Raw genomic sequence first — 20,894 nt, forward strand, 5'->3', positions numbered from 1 at the left:
GACACATTTCAAATCACTTTCTAAGTTGACATGATACTTGAGCTTTATGCAGACTCTGTGGTTTCCATAGTAACAAAATCACTTAATGGTGTGACAAACATATGGAAGATTATAGAAAAAAGGAGAAAATCCGAATGGAACAAAAGGCAGGAGCTAAAGTCAAAATTTCTTGGAATGTTAGAAAAATTTTATTGCTGTTTTATTTAGCTGAAAACATGAGTACAAACTCTCTTGATGCTACTGGGTGTAAATTGTGTCAGTTTCTCATTACCTTTAAGCATCCAAGGTCATCTTACTCCAAGCTATAGTCTTACAGATGCCTGCACTCCTTATATTGTGTGTGTGTGTGTGTGTGTATGAGCATATGTGTATTTATGTATAGCTATATAGGTATATACACTTATATGCATTTGGAAGATCCGTGGTCTCGTTTTAAAAACTGATTTCACCGTCTTAGATCCGAAATGGGTAGTAAGGTGACTTTCCAAAAGACTTACCTTATTTTCTCTTTGTGTACACACAAACACCAAGACAAGCTGAATTCCTATTTGGGTAAATAGTAATGGTGTACTTGGAAACACCTCTCATTCATTCGGTAACTTATTCATTAGAGACATTTACTGAACATCTCTTGTAATAGACAGAGTCCTTGTACCAGACAGAGAGCTGTAAGCAGACAATTGTGATAACTGTGAAGTGTTATGTGGGTAATCTATGAAAAGCTTACCGTGCAACCTTCCTGGTCTCTTTCTTCTTCTTCTTCTTCTTCTTTTTTTTTTTTTTTTTTTGAGATGGAGTTTCACTCTTGTTGCCCAGGCTGGAGTGTAATGGCTTGATCTTGGCTCACCGCAACCTCTGCCTCCCGGGTTTAAGCAATTCTCCTGCCTCAGCCTCCTGAGTAGCTGGGACTACAGGCGCATGAAACCACGCCCAGCTAATTTTTGGTATTTTTAGTAGAGATGGGGTTTCACCGTGTTAACCAGGATGGTCTTGATCTCCTGACTTCGTGATCCACCTGCCTTGGTCTCCCAAAGTGCGGGGATTACAGGCGTGAGCCACGGCGCCCGGCCCCTGATCTCTTATTAGGTCCTCCCTGTGACAAATAGCTCACATTTTCCATGTTTCCAGTCCATGGGAAGCTCAACTGGCAACTTAGGTCCCTTGCCTAATGGATTGCAAGCACTTTTGTAAAAGGGTTGGGTTGTTGGGTCTTTCACTTATTAGGTTCCATGAATGAGGAGCTGTATGTTCCTAACCCTGTTTCTCCTACTATTCTGATTAGATAAACTGAGTAGACAAATATAAATACAACATAATCCCAGCACTTTGGCTTCAGAGTGATGAGGAGGACAGGATTAGCTGGGGATTTTAAGACGGCACGTATGTTGGTAATGCCTGATTAAGCAAACACCAACTTTCCTGGGCGATGCATTTCTCCCTTTGGTTTTGTTAGAAACTGGAACCAAAGGGAGGCCCTTTGCCCCAACTATTCTCAGTGGTAGGAGTTGAGACCATTAGTATTAGAGCCAGAGAAAATGTCCAAACACCTCCTCTAAGGCTGGCAGCCTGAGTAAATTCTGACACCCTCCCTCAGTTCTCAACAAACAACTTGACTGTTTTTGAGGTCTTCTAAGGAGATGACTGTTCCTGGGAAGGCGAGCCCTCGATGGCCAATAGAGAAAGATTAGTTACGATGCTGCGGCCTTCGAGGTAGGTGTGCCCAAGAATACATTAAAAGCCTTAGAACTGACTCTGGAACGAAGTCCTGGTAACTAACATCTCTGGCATCTTTCTCTTTGAGAAGGATTTTTGTCCCATGACAACATAATAGCACTAATAAATGTGATCTATCTGAATGCATGGCTGAAAGTGCACATGATGGTTAGAGATATAAAAGTTCCTGTAGCAAGCCCCCTCTGTCCCTTCTAGTTAGGGAAAACCTCTCTTCTTACGCATTCAAGTCTATCCCTGAGCCTCATCTAGGACCTGGCTCTCCCAATTATCCTTTCTCTCTTATATTTTCAATTACTTTATTTCCTCTGGCTTTTTCCTTTTATGCACAAATATGTACAAATCTCCCTGAACCTTAAAAAATAAAACACGCAAATAAATAAATCTTGCCATCAGGCCTCTCTTCTCGACCACTTACAGTCGAGTTTTTGTATCATCATTCAGCTGAAATTCCTGCTGAGAGGGCAGTCACCTCCCAACTACCAGATTCAGAGTCCTGCTTTCTGTCCTCCTCTTTGTATCTTCTGCAGCATTTGAGAATCTGAACATCCACTCCTTTCTGATAAGGCCTCCTACTCTGGCTTCCACAACACTACTCTCTCTTAAAGTTTCCTTGTAAACTCCATCTCCTGCCTGTTGTATTTCTTTGCAATTTTCTTCACGGTTTCTCCTTCTCAGCTCACTTTTAGAAGTCAATGTTTTCCAGGTCCTATCTTACTCTTGGTATTCTTCTCCTCTGTCTCACTGTGTATATTTTCCCGTGTAAACTATTATCCCAGATGCAATTGCCATTTTTCTACAGGTAAAATGTGATCAAGTGTTGGTAATTTCATATGTTTCAACCTATCATAATTTCCATACCTCTGTTTCCAGCTCTGATCTGTCTCCTAAGCTTAGATCAACATTTCCAATGACCAACTGGATATTTCTGATTGAATGGTTTCCATTCAAAATGAATGATCCCAGACAAAATTCTTTTATCTCAAAACTTCTCTATCTTAAATATTCTTAGTCTCAGTTCACGGTGTCACTACCTGCTCAGTTCCTTGGGTTAAAAAACTCAGTCATTCTTGAATTCTTCTTTTTTCCACTGTAGCCAAACAGTCAAAAACCCAGAGGATTCTAGCCCATGAATATCCCCTCAGTGTTGTCTTAGGTCAGGTCATCACCACTGCTAGCCTGGGTGGTGCAATGGCTCCATCTGTGGAGTCCCTGCTTTGACTTGCACTCTTCTCCAGCACATCCCTTTACACTGTCCTAGGGTCTGAATGTTTGTGTCTTATGACATTCATATGTTGAAAACCTTATCCCCAATGCCATGGTATTAGGAGGTAAGGCCTTCAGGATGTGATCAGATCATGAGGATAGAGCCCTCATGAATGGAATTAGTACCCTTTATTATAAGAGACCCAAGTGAGCTGTGTTCCCTCTTCTACCATGTGAGGACACAGCTCAGCTAGAAATTGCTTTCTATGAACCAGGAAGTGGACCCCTACCAAACACTGAATCTGCCAGCATCTTGATCTTAGACTTTGGATTCTTCAGAACTATGAGAAATAAATTTCTGTGTATATGTGATCTGGTTTATGGTATTCTGTGATAGCAGCCTGAATAAACGAAGACACACTGAAATAAATGAAGACACCAGACATATCTTTCCAAAAAGCAAACCTGACCACGGGATTGTAGGACTTATCTCAATCCATGACCTATAGCTACAGCTCAGCTCATGTCACTCTGGTACTCAAACCTTCACCACAGTCATTCTGATGGAATGGCTTATTCTGAAACACCAGATGCTTTCACAACCTTGTGCTTTCTTCTGTCTGAAGTGTTTTCCGCATTCATGAAGCCTCTCAGAACCAGCTGAAAAGCCACTTCTTCTATGCAGGCTTTCCCAAGTCTGCCTGCCAAACTGATTTTTCTCTGATTCCCATATATTTTGCCCGTATTTTTGTTCCATCACTTTATGAATCAGCTGGTAGTTTATCCATTTATGCACTGGACTTCTCTCGTAGATTAGAAGCTCAGATCCTATTTCTTGTGACCAACGCTTGATGCTCAAAAAATGTTTTTTAAGTGATTGAATGAGATTATTGAAAGGAACTTGGACCAAGATGAAAATTCTAGATTGAGAGGGATCAAGGAGTTTTTAGATCTAGGTTTATGCTTTTCTGTATAAGCTCATATTGCTGCCATGGAAATATATTCACTCTGCTTTCCATAGTTGTAAAATGAGAAAATAAATAATTTACTAAATTCATGGCATTTGATTGATAAAATACTAAGCACAAGTTGGATCTCCAAGGCAAAGTTATACTTGAGAATGTTTGCATTGTCATGACATGGTATATTTCATTTTTGGTGGAATTGCACCATGTAAGAAATATGTGATGTTATGCAGTATTATTCTATAATACATTCAGAGTGGATCAATTTCTTCTTTTATTGAAGTGACTTGAGTAAGGCCCCTCTTGGAACTTGAAAGGAAGCTGTAGACCAGAGAAAGTAGAAAAAAAAAATGAGCCTTCCTTTCAGTGTTTTTGGTAAATAAGCAAGACATCCTCCTGAAACAGGGTTCCAGTCTAATCTCGATGTCCAGGAAGGATGGGAGCCCAAGATTGTTGTTGGATCATTTGTTCTCAGTATGCCAGTTATTAGCAATACCCCCTCAAACCCTAGAATAGAACAGAGAAAGGAAGTTGAAACCACTTTCAACCCAGATTCAGTAGAAAACGTTGAACATGTCGTCATCTTCTCTTGGTTGAATCGAGTTGAATATTGGGGCTGGTGTGAGCATGATGGACACACCCTACATTGCCTAGCCTGTGCCTGGCACACAGTCTATCACTCCTGACTTGTGCTCGAGGCAGTACCACATTATTTGTATTTCCCTGCATATAATGCACTCTTTCCTGCCTCTTTGCTTTTGTTTACATTGTTCCCTCTGCCTAGAATGTCCCCTGTCCATTTTGATGAATGAATTCCTAATGAGGATCAGTTCAGGCATCACTTCCTTGAAGCCTATCTCTGACCATTCCCTTTTTCTTCCCAGCATGGGTTTGATACTATTAATCAGTGCTACCATGTACAGTTGTGCAGAGTTTTCACTGGGTAAAGTCACCCTGCTGAGGGAGTGAATTTCTGCATGCCAGGCCAAGCTGTACCATCTAGCATATGCCTTGGGGCTGGGATTGTTTTCTGCTTCACACAAAGGCAAGCCCACATGCCCTGTGCACATTCCTATCACTGCTCTGACCACTACAATGAACATCTGTTTGTCTGTTGCTCCTTCTAGATCCCTGGAAGGCCAGCTCTTGTTGGGTTCTAACAACTACAGATAGCTAGATGCTATTCGAGGAACTTCAGATGCCTTAAGTCATTTATTTATTTCAATTATCTTCTGAGGTTAGCCTAATTTACAGAGGAATAAACTGAAGCACCAGTGGAAGAATAGCGCTGCAAAAGTCTCACAGAAGGTAAGTGTGGAGCCAGGATTCAGCCTCAGGACATTAGGCTCTGTGGGCCTCACTAGCCACTGTACCACATTGCCCCTAGATGAATGAAAACTTCTTGGGCCTCCACTTTCTTGTGTTTCTCCTCCTTCGGGGGAAAATGCTGTCTTTATTTGTCACTTTCAGCGGAGGCACTCCTAGGTGTCAGTGTGTATCTCGTCCACAAGGTGCAGTCTGCCATGTTCTGAGAGCTGGTCTCCATGGAGTTGGTTCCTGGCTTCGTTTTCTAGAGAATGCCAGAGAGATTCCATATACAGAAGGTAAGCTGGAGGGCCAGGCCTTCTAGGCAAAGGTTTTGGATCTGGAGATTTGCAGAAGGAGGCAAGGCATATATGGAGTAGGGAAGAAAGGAAAAGGAGGGGAGTGATAGCAAACAGCGTGCCCAGAAGCAAAGGGTGAAGGCTCATATTTAGTCACTTAGCACAGTTAAATATGAAAGGACTGTCTTGAAGAGGTTGGCTGGATAGGGTTAGGAGGAGAACAGCCACGTGGCTGTCTGTGAGAAAGGAAATCTACAGTCTTACCACACTAGTGGTGGTAACTTCTCCTAACATCTCAGTTGATGAGAATGACGATAGAGAGTGTGTGAGAAGGAGGGACATGGTTCGTTTCTCTTCTCCATCCTGTCCCTGAGGAAGTTCTGCTCAGAGAAAGGACTGCCAGCATGAGAAGGTAAAGTGGGGGTGGAGGTGGTTACAGAGGGTGATATGGGATTGAGGTAATAGTGGAAGAGTGGAGGCTCTGTGCGGGGCATGGGCCAAGGTGCCTTAAGGAAGGAGGAGGCGTCATGAAGTCTCAGGGATGCAGCCTGGGCTTTGCCATCTAATATTCACAAGAGAAAACTCCCAAATCAGTGCCAGATCCTTGACACTGTCTCAGGTCCTCAGATGCTCTCTAATGCATGTGTTCAACCATTCCTCTCCCCGTTCTCCACATTTCCTGGGTCACAACAGCCTCGTTGACTGTGGAATGAGAATGAGACATCAGAGAAGGTCCAGCTGGCCTTGGGTTGAAGTAAGCAGCTTCAAATAAAGAATACCTCTGCAGTGGGTGTGAGGCCAGGCCACTGACCCAAGCATTTGGTGTCAGGAATTCAGACTCTTCCTCTCACACTGACTCAGCCTATGCCTTTGGGTGACTCGATTTCTCAGGACTTTACACAGGGATAATGATACTCCCTAGTTTGAGAGGGGGTATTAATTAAACTTAGCAAACTGCGTGACAATGCCGGGATGAAAGGGGTTAAAAACAAAGTGTAATTGTGAGGCTTAGTAGGTTGTGTCACTTGTCGTACGTGTTGTGATTAGAATCCATACAGACAGATAAAATTCATCTTAGAACATAGACTCTGTGGAGAATGGGTCTCATTTCAGAATGGTGTTGGAAGCCACCTTGGTCCCCAAACTAAAGTCAAGAGAAAAATGTGGGTTCGCATGGGATGTGTGTTCATGGGCTGACGCTGCCCCCTATAGTCTTGTAAACAGTGAAGAAAGCTGATTTTCAAATGTTGCATGTTCCAAGTTTTCCTTCAGAGACTTCATACCTTTGCTATTCCATCCTCACTCCTCACTGACAGAGATCTTGATGACAGGAAACATGTCCCCGGTGAGCACAGCTTGATGGCAGGATAAGGGATGCCTTGGAGAATCAAGCCTGAACACTTTTCTTCTCTCCATAAGTGGCCTTTCTTGACAGACTAAAAAATGTGAGCTTCCTTATTCCAGTGTTCAAAGGCTGGCCACCAGCGTTTCCTCCTGGCCCCGGACACCGTTCCATGACCCTGGAGTTCCTCGGGACAAGAAGTCACAAATGATGTGGCTGAGACAGAGCCGTGATTTCAGAGTGCTGCTCTCCTTTCTTTGTTTCACCAGTGCTGGCTGAGATCCTAGAGCAGCTTCTGCTGAATTGATCAAAATGATGTCATGTGTGAGGCTAATTTTTGGAAATAGAAATCAGTGTCTCTTGGAGAAACTAGAATGCCTGATAGGCCCCAGGGGAAGGCTGCAACCATCACATCACTGTGTGCTGGAGACCTCTGCAGGGTTATGTGTGATGACGTGCTTGCCTCTATGCCTTGAGGTATAAAGAAATTAAATAGTTAAGAAAAAATGTCAGACTGAGAAACCCTGAAGAGCTTTAGATTCTCCCAGATCTGTCAAGTTAGGTAACAACTGGGCCATCAGATCAGGGAATTCATGCATTCATTCAAGAGCTGTATTGATTTATTGAGCAGTTTCTGTGTGCCAAGTGCTATTCTGAGTGTTGATATAGCAGTGGACACACCAGACAAAAATTCCTATCCTTGTGGATAGCATTCTATTGGAGAGACATCCAAAGCAGAGGAAAACACTTATAGCATCACTGCTTGAATGATTAATTCTGTTTCCAGCTGTCCTGCAGCTGTCTGGGATTTGGACCTTGGTCTAATCCCAATCCTACTGCATCCCTTTCTCTATAAATTAGTAGGAGTGACATTGTCTAAAATGAGGACTAGTTGTTGCCATTGATTTTAGCTTAGAAGTAGAAGTAGGGGTGATATTCATAATATTAGCAACTGGTATAGCACAAGTGCTGACCAATCAGAATGGGTACCCGCAGTTCCTGCTAGCATTAAACCTTTAGACTCAAGGGTCTTGAGAGAAGGATTGAGGTAGCTGAGATGGCGAAAGATTCAGAGTGGGGGCACTTGGGGGCATTGGCTATTTACAAAATGGTACAGAAGTATTTCAATCCTTTAAACATAGCCTGGCTATACCAGACAATACCAGATGAATAGCAATCCATTCCTTTTTTTTTTTTTTTTTTTTGATGGAGTCTCGCTCTGTCACCCAGGCTGGAGTGCAGTGGCATGATCTCAGCTCACTGCAACCTCTGCCTCCCGGGTTCAAGCAATTCTGCTGCCTCAGACTTCTGAATATCTAGGGTTACAGGCATATGCCACCACACCTGGCTAATATTTATATTTTTAGTACAGATGGGGTTTCACCGTGTTGGTCAAGCTCATCTCGAACTCCTGACCTCGTGATCTGCCCTCCTCAGCCTCCCAAAGTGCTGAGATTATAGGCGTGAGCCACCGTGCCCAGCCTTCCAATCCATTCTTGAAATAATCTAGAGAAAAGGACATCCCGATATGATGTCTTGGTCAATATGCTTACTGATAAAAGATCCAGCAACCAGCAGAGGACCTACTATCAATTTAATATTTTGAATCTGGATTAGAATTGACAGCTACTGAGTCTCCACAACCTTATAAAGTGACTTCGAGAACAAGAGGGCCTTTAAAATTGTCATAAATGGCTGCCAGGTGGAGCAGAGCTGTGAGGGGCACCCAGCCTCTGTAAAAATAAGTAGTCTTTATTGCAAAGAACGCAACAGCCCTGGAATATGCTTTGATGTGGCAATGGGTTTTTTTGGATCTCTTCTTGCCTGGTCATTACTTGATTTACACAGGACTTGGCCGGGGAGGAAACCACACCCCTTTGACAGGTAGATAGGAAGCACTATTGGCAGGGAGCAGTGGCGAAGCAATCCTAGTTGCCATCATTGGGTTGCTGGCATAGTACTGGTCCTGCAGGTTTCTAACTTGTCATTGTAGCTGGCAATATCTCTTGGTTTTTATGGAAGGCTTAATTGGAGAGTGTCTGATGCCTGAAGGGCTTTGCTGGTTGATAACCTTGAAAATGGTGAAAGAAAGAAATTGAAACCAGGTAAGCTGTTCCTTGTGAATTCTTCCCTCCCTCACAGGCGGAGTCTGGCAAAAAAAAAAAAAAAAAAAAAAAAAATACCTGTTCAATAAGATACACAGTAAATGCAAGGATGGCTGCAATGAATAAAGGCCGCCCAGAGAGTTACCTACCCACTTAACAGTCTCATCCAGTTTGCTAACAAATTGTTTGCCTGGTGAAAGAAAGATGTCGATGTCAATCGCTCATGCCCATTTCAAAGGGAAATGCCACCTGTGGCCCCTGTTGGGTGCTCACTTTTGTATTACATGATCAGTGGTGGCCAGAAGACCTCAGGGACGGTAATAGTTCACAGACTCGCCAGAGTCCTGTGACATGGCACCCAGAAAGCTGGGCCAATCTAGCTTTGCCTTTTGTGTGTCTGTCCCGGGACTATTGAGAGTCAAGGAGGGGGCTACGTGGGTACTGTGGCTGACAGTCATTGGGTGGAGTCAGAGTAGGGATGCTTGAGGCCTTCATGGCTGTGCTGGTCAGATGGTGAGGGAGATTGTAGGGAAAAACACAGGTGCCATTGTGGAGTAACTGCTTCATTGCTTCATTCATTCATTCCTTCAGCCATTATTCATGAACACCTACTATGTGTCAGGCACTCTACTGGCTACAGGGGATACAGCAGTGAACAAAGCAGACAAAAATCCCAGGCCTCATAGAACTGACAATTTCGTGGGGGAGACAAAATAACAAAGAAAAGTAAGAGATATGTGTCAGGTAGTGATAAATCCTGGGAGCAAATTAGAAGTAATGCAGAAAAAAATGGAGGGAGAATAGATGAATAGATAAAACAAGAGTGGTAAAACTTAAGACAACTGATTGGTGATGGATAGATAGGGGTTCATCTTACTATTTTTGAGGAAGCTTAAAATTTCTCATAAAAGAAATTTTAAACAAGAATGCAGGTAAGTTGGATAACAGATGTTAGGGTAGGGTGGGCTTACAATTTTAGATCTCACTGAGTGGGAAGGCCTCACTGAGATGACCTGTGAACAAAGACCTACATGAAGAGATAAGCAGATATCTGGGACAAGCATACCAGAAACAGGGAACGGTATGTGCAAAACCCTGGAGACAAGATTATTCCTGGAGTGTGAAAGGACTACAAGGTGAGCAGCATGGCCAAGGCAGGGTGGCTGAGGATGAGGCAGCAGATGAGGCAGGGCAGGGGCGGGAGGATCACATAGGGCCTGTGAGTCATGGGGGGGATTTTGCCTTTTACTCTGGGTGAGATGGGGGGGCCACCAGAGCATTCTGAACAGAGGAATGGCATGATCCGACATGGGTTTTGGCAGTTCTTGGAGCTTTGGGAGTGAAGGTCCACTAATACCTACGTATGGGGTCCACTGAGCATCCCTGAAGGCAGGCGCTTTTAAGACCTAGTTCTGTTATAGCTTCTGTTCTTAGATGAAGCAAAGGAGCCCATTTATTTTTTTGAAACTCCATGTAACCCCACAAGAAATCATGTTTGTTCCAGATAGCTTCAGTGAGACTCTAGCGAACTGAAACAAACCACAGGAACAGCCACCTTTTCTCACTGCATGGCTGCCACTCTTGCAGAGCAGGAAAGGTGTGCAGTAGGTGGACCTGAGCTGCCCTTCACCACAGCTCAGGAGGGGAGGGAAGGACTCTGAGTCTCAGGAGGAGAGAGGAGGACTCCATGGCTCAGGAAGAGTAGGAAGAATACCACAAAGTCTGTGCCAGGTGAGATCTCTCTCTGACTTCATAGGTCTTCCACTGGTCTGAGGCTCTTTATTTTTAAGAAACTTTAAGACAAAAAAGTGCATTCGAACTAAAAGCAAATTTATGTGTGTGTATATCATATAATATATATATTTATTTATAATATATATTTAATATATTTGTTTACTTTTAAATTATTTCTCATATTGTTATGAGAAATAATAAAACACAAAGACATTCCCTGTGCTCCTCAAGTAGTAAAATCTGAACCACTACCTGGAAGGTAAGGGGCATAAATAACTGAGTGGAGGTGGCCGTAAGGAGAAGCACTTTAATGAGTATTCTCTGCTGTATTTGATGGTTCAACTAGGCTTCTTCCATGAGGATCTTATTTTCCCTAGCATTTATTCACTTCAGTAAGGTAGACAAACTCCTATCTAAAAATAGCACCTAGTGCCAAGTCTGTCTAAGGCCTCCTGGCCCTTCAGTCCCTGAAGCCAGCTTCTCTCCTCACTCCCATCTGAACCTCAAAAAGTCAACCCTCTCATTGGGCCTTGCCCACAAATACCTCCATCAAAGCTAGGACTCACACAGGTAAATGTGCTGCAGGTGCCCATGTGACTTCCTCACATAAGAATGTGACGAAACCAGTTTCCAGACAGCTCGCACGCTCTGACTAATGAACGAGCAAGTATGAGCCAGGTAGCTTCTTCTCACATCATTTTGCCCGTGGAATCCTTTTGTACTCAAGATGCCTGAGCCAAATGCTACATTTATTTTCCGTGTAAAGGTTTTACTGAGAAAGGAAAATTTTGTAAATTTTTTTTTTAATCCATTGTGTTCTTTTTGCCATGTGATAGGAAGAAACATCGCAGCCTTAGGGCTAATTAGTATTTATGTAGTGTTGATATAGATTGCTCTATATTCCCCTCATATTTATAGTCTGTCATCATTTTACATCTATAAACTACCTTTCCCTCATGAAATTCAATAATCTTGTTTTACAGAAAATGGCAGAGCAGGTGGAGAAGGTGGTCAGATGCCTTAGCATGGATCATATGGTTGCGGTGAAAGAGTTAGAATGCACACGGCTCAGTGTTGGTGTACACAGAGAAGCAATGCTCCCGGGCCGGGGCCCACCCCAAACCAGCACAACTAAACTCGTTTACAGTTGTTATCCAAGCCACCTGACATGGTTTCTGTACTTGGATCAACATTGAGTCCTTCTCCAGAACATGATAGAAACATAAGGCAGAAGAAGCCTTTAGCCTACTCTTGGAGGGCATTTTCTATTTCTTTTCTTTGATTCAACTTGAACGCCTGACTGGGGGAGGCAAAATTCCAAGATCAGCCCTGGCAGTTTGGGCTCCTCTGTTGCAAAGGCTCCTGTGTAGCAAGGACATTAGTTCTTCTAGGCCATGAGGGTACTATTTAGAAGGGTCCTGGGAGGGAGATTATTCTCCTGATTCTGCAGCAAGACCATGTTTAGGAAAAACCTAGGTATTGAGGCAATTCTGGCTCCAATGTAACTTTGCCCCATCTTTCTTTCTGTCTTAAGTATGCAAATCAGAATAATTTCAGTGTATTACTATGAGCAGGGAAACAATGAAAACTATAAGCCTATTCACAGCTGCCCAAACCAATCCTGAGAAGCAAACTGGTTCTCAAAATACGATCAGCTAATGACACATTCTATACATACCTGCCACTTTATTAATGTGCTGAAAGCCAAATGGATTTGTTCTGGTTCTTCATCAAGGTTACCCAAAGCCTAAACCTGTTGTTTTTCACTGGGGTGTGATTCTTCAGTTCAAAACAATGATGGAGATTTTTCTTCCTTAGGGGACTGTTACGATCATTTTACTTCTTTTGTTAGCTATTGTAACAAATAGACCAGTTTTTCATGGTTAACGTAATAGAACTTTATTTCTTAATCAGCTTTTACACAGCAAGTGGCATTTCCCTGGGTGATCCTGAGAGCCAGACCCAGACCTCTTCTGTCTTACCTGCCAACCCTTGGGTCTTACATTATCTGCATCAAGCTGGCAGAATGGAAAGAGAATAGAAAGCTCTGATCTAGAAGGCCAGATATCATTTCTGCACACATTTCGATAGTGAGAACAAGCCACACGGCCACACTTAGAAGCAAACAAAGCTGGGAAACATGGTCTCTGGCTGGGCAGCGAGTTATCAGCAATAACTCTTTTCAGATGCTCCTCAACCTACAATGTGGCTCTGTCCCAATAAACCAATAAGTTAAAAATATCATACATTGAAATGCATTTTCTACACCTAACCTGCCAAACATCATAGCTTAGGCTAGGCTATCTCAAACATGCTCAGAATACTTATATTAACCTTCAGTTGGGCAAAATCATCAAACACGAAGCCTATTTTATGACAAAGTGTTGAATATCTCATGTAATTTATTGAATGCTGTATTGTAAGTGAAAAACAGAATGGCTCTATGGGTACTTGAAGTATGGTGTCTACTGAATCTGTATTACTTTTGCATTATTGTAAAGTTGTAAAATTGTAGGTTGAGCCATTGTAAGCTGAGGACCCTCTGTACTAGGAAAGGGGGAGTAAAACTGTTGCCATTTCTGTCCCATTTCCTTTGGTAATGAAAGTAATGAATGTTGATTATTTTCTGTGGTCCTTTAAACACTAGCGCCACTTTAGAAAGTGCCCAAATTTCACCTTCTGCTCCTTACACAAAATCTTCAAGTGTCTGGGAAAGACATAGAGCAAGGGCCCATGCTGCATGCCTATTGTATGTGGGTTCAGGCATGTCAGGGCCTGTCCAAAGGCTAGAAGGAAATCTGTTTGCATGAGATCCTAATGAGTTTCAAGGAGAGATAGTGGGTGGCTAAGCTGGGAATGAAGATAGGAACCCTTTACTTTCCATGTGATACAGGAGATAGAAAGAAAATATTTAGACAGATAGTGAGGGCAAAAGAGTCCTTAGTAGAACTTCCCTTCTAACAAAAAGTAGCCCTAGAAATATTTTTTTTTCTAACAAAGAGCAGCCTGAAAGATCGAGCTGCAAGCATAAACAATGAAGCTGGAAGCTTGCACAGGGGAATGCTGGCAACTGTGCCAATAGAAAAGGGCTACCTGGGGGCCAGGTATGTCCACCATGGAAGCTCCACCTTCCCTTTTTGTTAGCATGTGTACAGTGGGCAACACAGTGCAGCTCAGGCTGAAAACCTGCCTGCATAATAAAAGACTGGGATGGGGATGGCCAGAGATTCACACCCTATGCAAATTGCATATCTGGTCCTAACCAGTTTTTCGCATTCTATGTAGATCAGGCACCACCTCCCAACCAGCTCATCTATAAAATTCCCTGCATTTCACTGCAGATAGGCAATTCATTTTTCTGGGACCCCTCTCTGTAGCAGAGAGCTATTCTCTTTCTTTCGCCTATTAAACTTCCACTCTTAACCTCACTCTTTGTGTGTCTGCGTCCTCAGTCTCCTGGGCTGTGAGACAACAAACCTTGGGTGTCACCCTAGACAATGAGGCCACTTTATATGCAGTGATTTGGATGGGGAAGGACGCACTATGAGGGAAGAAGAAGGGCTGAACCTTTTAGGTCTGCAGATTCTGCAGAAAGCATGGGCTGGCTGTATGGGATCAGAATGTTGGGATGTAATTAAGGACAGCACTATTGGGTGTTCTTACTATTGAGAATCGAACCTTCTACACAGGCTTCTTCTACACGGGACTTTATTCTACTGCCTTCCTCAGAGTAACTTTATTATTCCAGGCAACTCTCGCCAGGGAGAAAAAGTGACAGATAAGTTCATTGACCTCAGCAGGACTACCTGAAAGACCCATCTACTCTTTAAGATAAAACATCAAATGACGTTTTATACCCTATGACTCTTGAAACCTCTTGCTTCAAAATCCTGCCTTGTTTTTTTCCAGCAATCCTAAATTATAATATCATGATCCTTGCTCAAACCTAACCATATGCCTGCATTGAAAGACCTACCCAAAACCAGATCTTACAATCTTAATAAACATGCCTTCTCAGCCCTCTCCTCTCAAGTTGCTTCCAAGACTCTGAGGAGCAGTATTTTTCTTTACTCCCATAAGCAATAAACTCAGTTTTGACTTATCCACAGGGTGCTTTGGTGATAGTTTGCACAGATAGCATTCCACAGTATCTCCTAGTCTGGGGGACATATGCTATGTTCCAATGGTAAGGGAAACTAAAAAGAAAAATTTTACAGGCGGGGCGCAGTGGCTCACCCCTGTAATCCCAGCACTTTGGGAGGCCAAGGCAGGTGGATCATGAGGTCAGGAGATCGAGACCATCCTGGCTAACACGGTGAAACCCCGTCTCTACTAAAAATACAAAAAATTAGCTGGGAGTGGTGGCAGGCGCCTGTAGTCCCAGCTACTCGGGAGGCTGAGGCAGGAGAATGGTGTGAACCTGGCAGGCAGAGCTTGCAGTGAGCAGAGATTGCGCCACTGCACTCCAGCCTGGGTGACAGAGTGCAACTCCCTCTTAAAAAAAAAAAAAAAAAAAAAAAAAAAAAAAAAAATTTACTCAAATGAAACAGTGGTTCCATTGGCAGCTCCAAGACACTGACTGGGCCCAACTGTCTCATACTTTGGAATAATAAAGTCCTTTAAGCGCTTGTGGAAGAAGGACTCCACTTCTAGACTGTGATCTGTAGAAACACAACAAAGTAACTAGTGGAGCAGCACGACAGCCAGGAGGCAGAGGTCCTTGCAGGAAGACCCTTGAAGGTAGAGAGTGGCAGAGGCAGGAGGAAAGTGTTGGCTGCTCAGAGAACACCCAGGACATGTCAGGAGTTCTTGCACAGGCAGCAGTGGTTATTTCATGAATGGTGCACTTAGCCCACTTACTAGTTACTTTTCTCTACACTGTATTCCCCAAACCCAGGGATGCATGGTTATACGTAAAAGATTGGCATCAGAAAGGCCCATGGTCATAAAAAATGAGTCCTTCAATTATCAGCCTGGATAACCAAGCAGCCACCAGAAAGAGAAAGTATGGCAAGTGGGTTAATGCCAAGCAGGAGAATGCCTGTGAATGCATGCTTGAATGGAAATGAATGAGAGAGGATAAGAACCTGTGGGCTCTGGGCTATGGGGAAATGAAGGCATAAAGGAAGTAAAGAACATGTGATACTTAAAGTAGAAAGGAGTTGAGATCCCAGAACAGGCAAAGGTTAAGAGGCTGCCTTCTTCTCCATAAACTGAGATTCTAGGACCCCTTCAGGATCCCTCCTACAACAGATTTTGGGCTAACATCTAATTCTGTGCTAGGTTAGGCAAGAAGGAAAGGAAACACAGAGGATTTGTCATTTTGGCAGGGTAAAGATTTGTATGAAATGCCTCTGCGAAAACCTTCAGTTCCCCTGAGAGAAGTATCAGACCACCAGTCAGTCACACTGTAAATGAAATAAGCTAGTCAGCTTACTTGCCTTCTGACATTTACATGAGGATGGAGAAATTCGAGTTTGGGTAGGGGTAGGAGGCTTTGAGGGGTGTGGAGTATTGGGGGGAAAAGGAGAAGTTATGCAGAGCTTGACACACTTCAGAAGAAATCAGCTGTGACAGGATGTTGTAACGGGGCCCTGAAACCAGAGGAAATAGTATGACATTCAACGTGTGTATGTGCCGGGCGTTCACAGGTGAGAAGGGGACCAAACAATATGAGGAGCTACTCATAAATTTCTTTCCTAGACCAGAAATCCTGCATTTTTGGACTAGCATTGGCTCAATATTCTAGAGGTTTTAATCTGTATGATGAAAATTTTTGGTTAGCACTGGCCTGTATGTCGGAAGAATACATATTTTATTTTAAAGGTGGTTAGAAAAGAAATATTCTAAACAAAACAGACACCCCAAAGATCTGAGCTTTATATATAAGGGCAGCAACACCTTTTTCTGTTAAGTGGGACAGATCATGTGCTTGGGGATTCTAGAGTCTTATCACGCTCAAACCCAACTGCTGAGAAACCCACATTGAAAACTGAGAAGTCAGGCTTATGTCTTGAGCATAAACCCTAGTGATGTTTAGTTGAGCATTCAGTTAACTGTTTTGCGATATGGTGAGAATTGTAAACTCTCCTTTCTCCTAGTTCTCTGCTGTCAAATGGAGAAAAATAAAAACAAGGGTCAGAGAGCTCTTCTGATTGAAGATCCCAAGAAGGACCAAGTCATTCACCAAGTGGAGCAGATGTGGTCAGAAAAAAGGACTGGCCAGAGAAAATCCATCTGCAGAGCCTGATCCTTGGTGGTCATTTTGCCCCGAAAGACATCCCAGGATTCCTGTATCCTCTGAGTGTGACCCATCGCCACCTTCATCATCAGCCTCATCATCATCAGTGTTCACTTATTTTAACCAATAGATACACAATATAAAATGTACGAAGAAAAGTATTTTTTGAACTCACCTTTAATACAGAGAAGTATTAAGAGGTTAAACAAATAAAAGGATAGGCTACAATCTCAATTTTGATAAATCAATTTTTAAAAACCTGTCAACGGTTATAAAAGGCAAATATTCAAATAGATATATTTGCATAATTTGTTTATTTGCTGTCTGATTGGTGGACACATTCTACTTATTCATTTTTTGGTATTACACATTTTGTTGCTATGAATATCCTCAAATGAACATCTTGGTGAACTTTTACACAAATACCCATAAGTTAAAGTCCTAGCACTGGGTTGGTTGAGTTAAAGGCTGCATGCATAAGAATCATGTAGGTCATAGTTACCCTTTATTGAACAGCTAATTTGGGCCAGGAAAAGTTTTATATGTTATTTTTAATCCTCACAACAATCTTTCAAGGTCATTGATAGTGTTAGTGATTACAGGTGAGGGTGAACTGAACTTCAGGGAGGAGAAAGCTGTTGTGTCCAACGTCTATTAACCTCCATAGGGAAGGCATTAGGTTCAGGATGCTGAGGAAGAGACCCAGAGCCAGAGATCGAGACTTGGGGTTTTATTAGGGGATCACATGCAGAGGGGAGAGTCCAGTGACAGTGGGCTGGACAAGATATATGTATGGCCTGGTGGCATCAGGATGGGTAGGAGAACCACAGCTGCTTGCAAACATCATGCAGTTTACACGGCATTTTCACTAACACCCTCCCCTTAATGACCTTTGCCTCACAACGTCCATTTAACCCAAGGCTCTGGGCCTCAATCCTCTGTACGGCCCATGTCCCATGGGATGGGATGGGGGCTCAGATATTATTCATAGACAAGGAATAAATCTCCGGATTGGCCACTCCTGGATTCCATAGCTGGGAACACACATTCAGGTGCATCTGTTATACAGGGTCATTCACCCTACAGAGACCTCCCCCGACCCTAGGTAACAGAGCTGAAGAGTAGCTGAACTAGAATTCGGTTCCAAGTCTTTCCAACTTGCCACTGACACAGTCATCTGAAGGTTACAAATACACTGAAGAGATCATAAAACCAGAGAATCCTGGCCATCTCTCAGTCGATACCTCTCCCTTTCAGATGTGGCAGGGAGACCCTGAGAAGCTTAGTGTCTTGCCAAAGGCTATAGAGGTAAGATGGGACCAGGACCCTGCCTCCCAGGACAGTGACCTTTACAGTACACTAGTGGTTTTGTATGCCTGGGGCCACAGAAACCCTTTTTCTATAAAAGCTTGTGTACAATGTCCAAGCTCAGGTTGCTCTGCTTGCATCATGGGAGGAAGCCCGAGTTTGCTTCTCTCTTGTTTTCTACTTTTCTCTCTCCCAAGGCATTTCTGGGGAGCACATTTTGAAAAACACTTATCTATAGCACAGCTATTTCTGTGTGTGGGGTTCATCATTCTTTCTAGTTGCTTTGAGCAAACACAAAACCTCTGACTTTTTTTTTTTTAAATGGAAGGCTTGGGGGCCACCCTTTGTGCTGTGGTTTTTTTGGCCTTATCCCACTGTCCAGGGGAGGCATTGGAGATGGAGCTTGTTCGTTTTTCTTGTGCTTATTGGATATGCGATCACAGAAGATGTATCTAGGACCCTGGAGGTCACAGAAACTCACTATTATTAGTCTGAGAAAAAAAATGGGGGAAGTATAAGGAAGAAAAAATAATCCAAATATTGTTGGCTGGGTGTGGTGGCTCATGCCTGTGATCCCAGCACATTGGGAGGCAGGAGGATCATTTGAAGCCAGGAGTTTGAGACCAGCATGGGCAATATAGTGAGACCCCGTCTCTGCAAAAAGTTAAAACAAAATTAGCTGGATTTGTTGGTGTGCACCTGTAGTCCCAGCTTCTCAGCAGACTGAGGTTGGAAGATCCCTTGAGCCCAGGAGTTTGAGGCTGGAGTGAGCTTTGGTCACACCACTGCACTCCAGCTTAGGCTACAGAGTGAGACCCTGTCTCTAAAACAACAGCGTGAGCAACAGCAATAACAACAATGAAGTTCATCTCCAATTTCTTACGCTGTCCTTCTCCAGCTGCCTCCCGTCTGGAGTAGCCTCAGTGGAGAAGCACAGCTGCTAAACTAACAAGTGCAGTAAAGCTTCCTGGGCCGGATGCGCCATGAGAAGATGGGTAAAAACATTAGGAGCCACGCACCTATAAAGGAAACCAAACAGGAAATTTGATGTGAATCATCAGAAAGCACCCTGTATAGAGAGAAGACCATGGGGCTTAGTCAAAGACGAAGCACATGTTGCATTGTTTAGGGATGGTGGATGGGAGAAATCATATCAGCTGAATCTATAATAAGATAGAAACACAGAGTGTCCAGATTCTTGTAAAGCGGATGGTAAGCGAATTCTTCTCCTGGAGAAGGACAGTTTAAGGAATTGGAGATGAACTTCAGCTTTAGGGACTATGAGAAAAGGCCATATTGATTTACGAGACAGTGAAGCTGGGTGTTATTTCCACGGGGCTGCGAAAGCCTTCAGCAGACTGTGTAGCTTTCTGTCCATTTATACACTTATTTCTGTGGCACCTGCCACTGTGGGGGCTGAGAGGCAGTTAGCATTATTACACCTGCTGGCAGGCATGAATAATTGGAGTTGCACGAAGAGAAGCAGGGTTCTGTTCAGTTAAGAGCATCGTCTGAAGTGAGTGAGGCTCCCTGCACACTGGGGTGCTTTGCGGGGGTCCTAAGAGTGGTCTCTCTGGGAGAGATGGTCTCGTAGTCCCAAGTCACTGCTCTAATTGGTTTCTCCTGTGTATGTAGGAGGTAATAGGGGAAGGTGGGAGCAGGTCATTAAGAGCCTGTGACACTGACTGCAGAGTTAGAGAGGCTGAACACTGAGGAGGGACTGGGGCTTGTTTTCTCCCAAAGGACATTTTGGAGGCAGTGCTCACTGCCTCCTGCTCACACCAGCTACCACTCTGATCTTCAGGAATGACAACTTTTGCAAGTCCATTGATACAAGCTTGTGATGCCAATACAGGTTGCCAAGGTGGTTTTGAAGATGTTCAAGTCATATCCCATGAGGACATTAACACGAGGTTTCTGTCTTAAGCAGAAGTTAGAGGAGAGAAAGATCTAAGTGTGGTGAAAAGAGAGGACATTGGAGAGGTGGTGTCAAGGGTCCCTCTCGATACTGGGCATAGGAGTTATCTTTTTGTCTCTTTCCTGTAATATAAAGGCGCTGGTCTGGAAGATCTCTGAAGCCATTCCCATCAATACTGGCGGCAGGAAACTGTCTCCTGACTGCTCCCCTACACCCATTCTCTCCCCTCTCCAAGCCACCTTATGTAGAAATAAATCTAACATTAGTTGAGTGTCTGCTATGGCACTATTCAATATGATTTACAGATACAAACTCACTTAATCATCATACAATCCTATGAGATAGATACTACTATTTCTATCTTGGGGATGAAGGAATTGAGGCACAGAGAAATTATGTAACCAGCTTAGGGTCACACAGCTAGGAAGTGGCTGAGTCAGGACAGAAGCGTTCTGCTTAAAAGTGTTATGGCTATTCAAAATGGTCAAAGGACTTGAATGGGTATTTTCTCCAAATAAAATATGCAAATAGCCAACAGGCACATGAAAAGATGTTCAATATCGCTAGTCATTAGGGAAATGCAAATCAAACCCACAATGAGATGCAATATCATATCCATTAAAATGCTATTATCACACACACACGCAAAAGGAGAATAACAAGTGTGGTCAAGGACGTGGAGAAATTGGGACCTTTGTGCTTTGCTGATGGGAACATAAAATGATGTGGCTACTGTGGAA

The sequence above is a fragment of the Chlorocebus sabaeus genome, chromosome 13 (assembly GCF_047675955.1).
Source record: "Chlorocebus sabaeus isolate Y175 chromosome 13, mChlSab1.0.hap1, whole genome shotgun sequence".
NCBI lineage: Eukaryota > Metazoa > Chordata > Mammalia > Primates > Cercopithecidae > Chlorocebus > Chlorocebus sabaeus.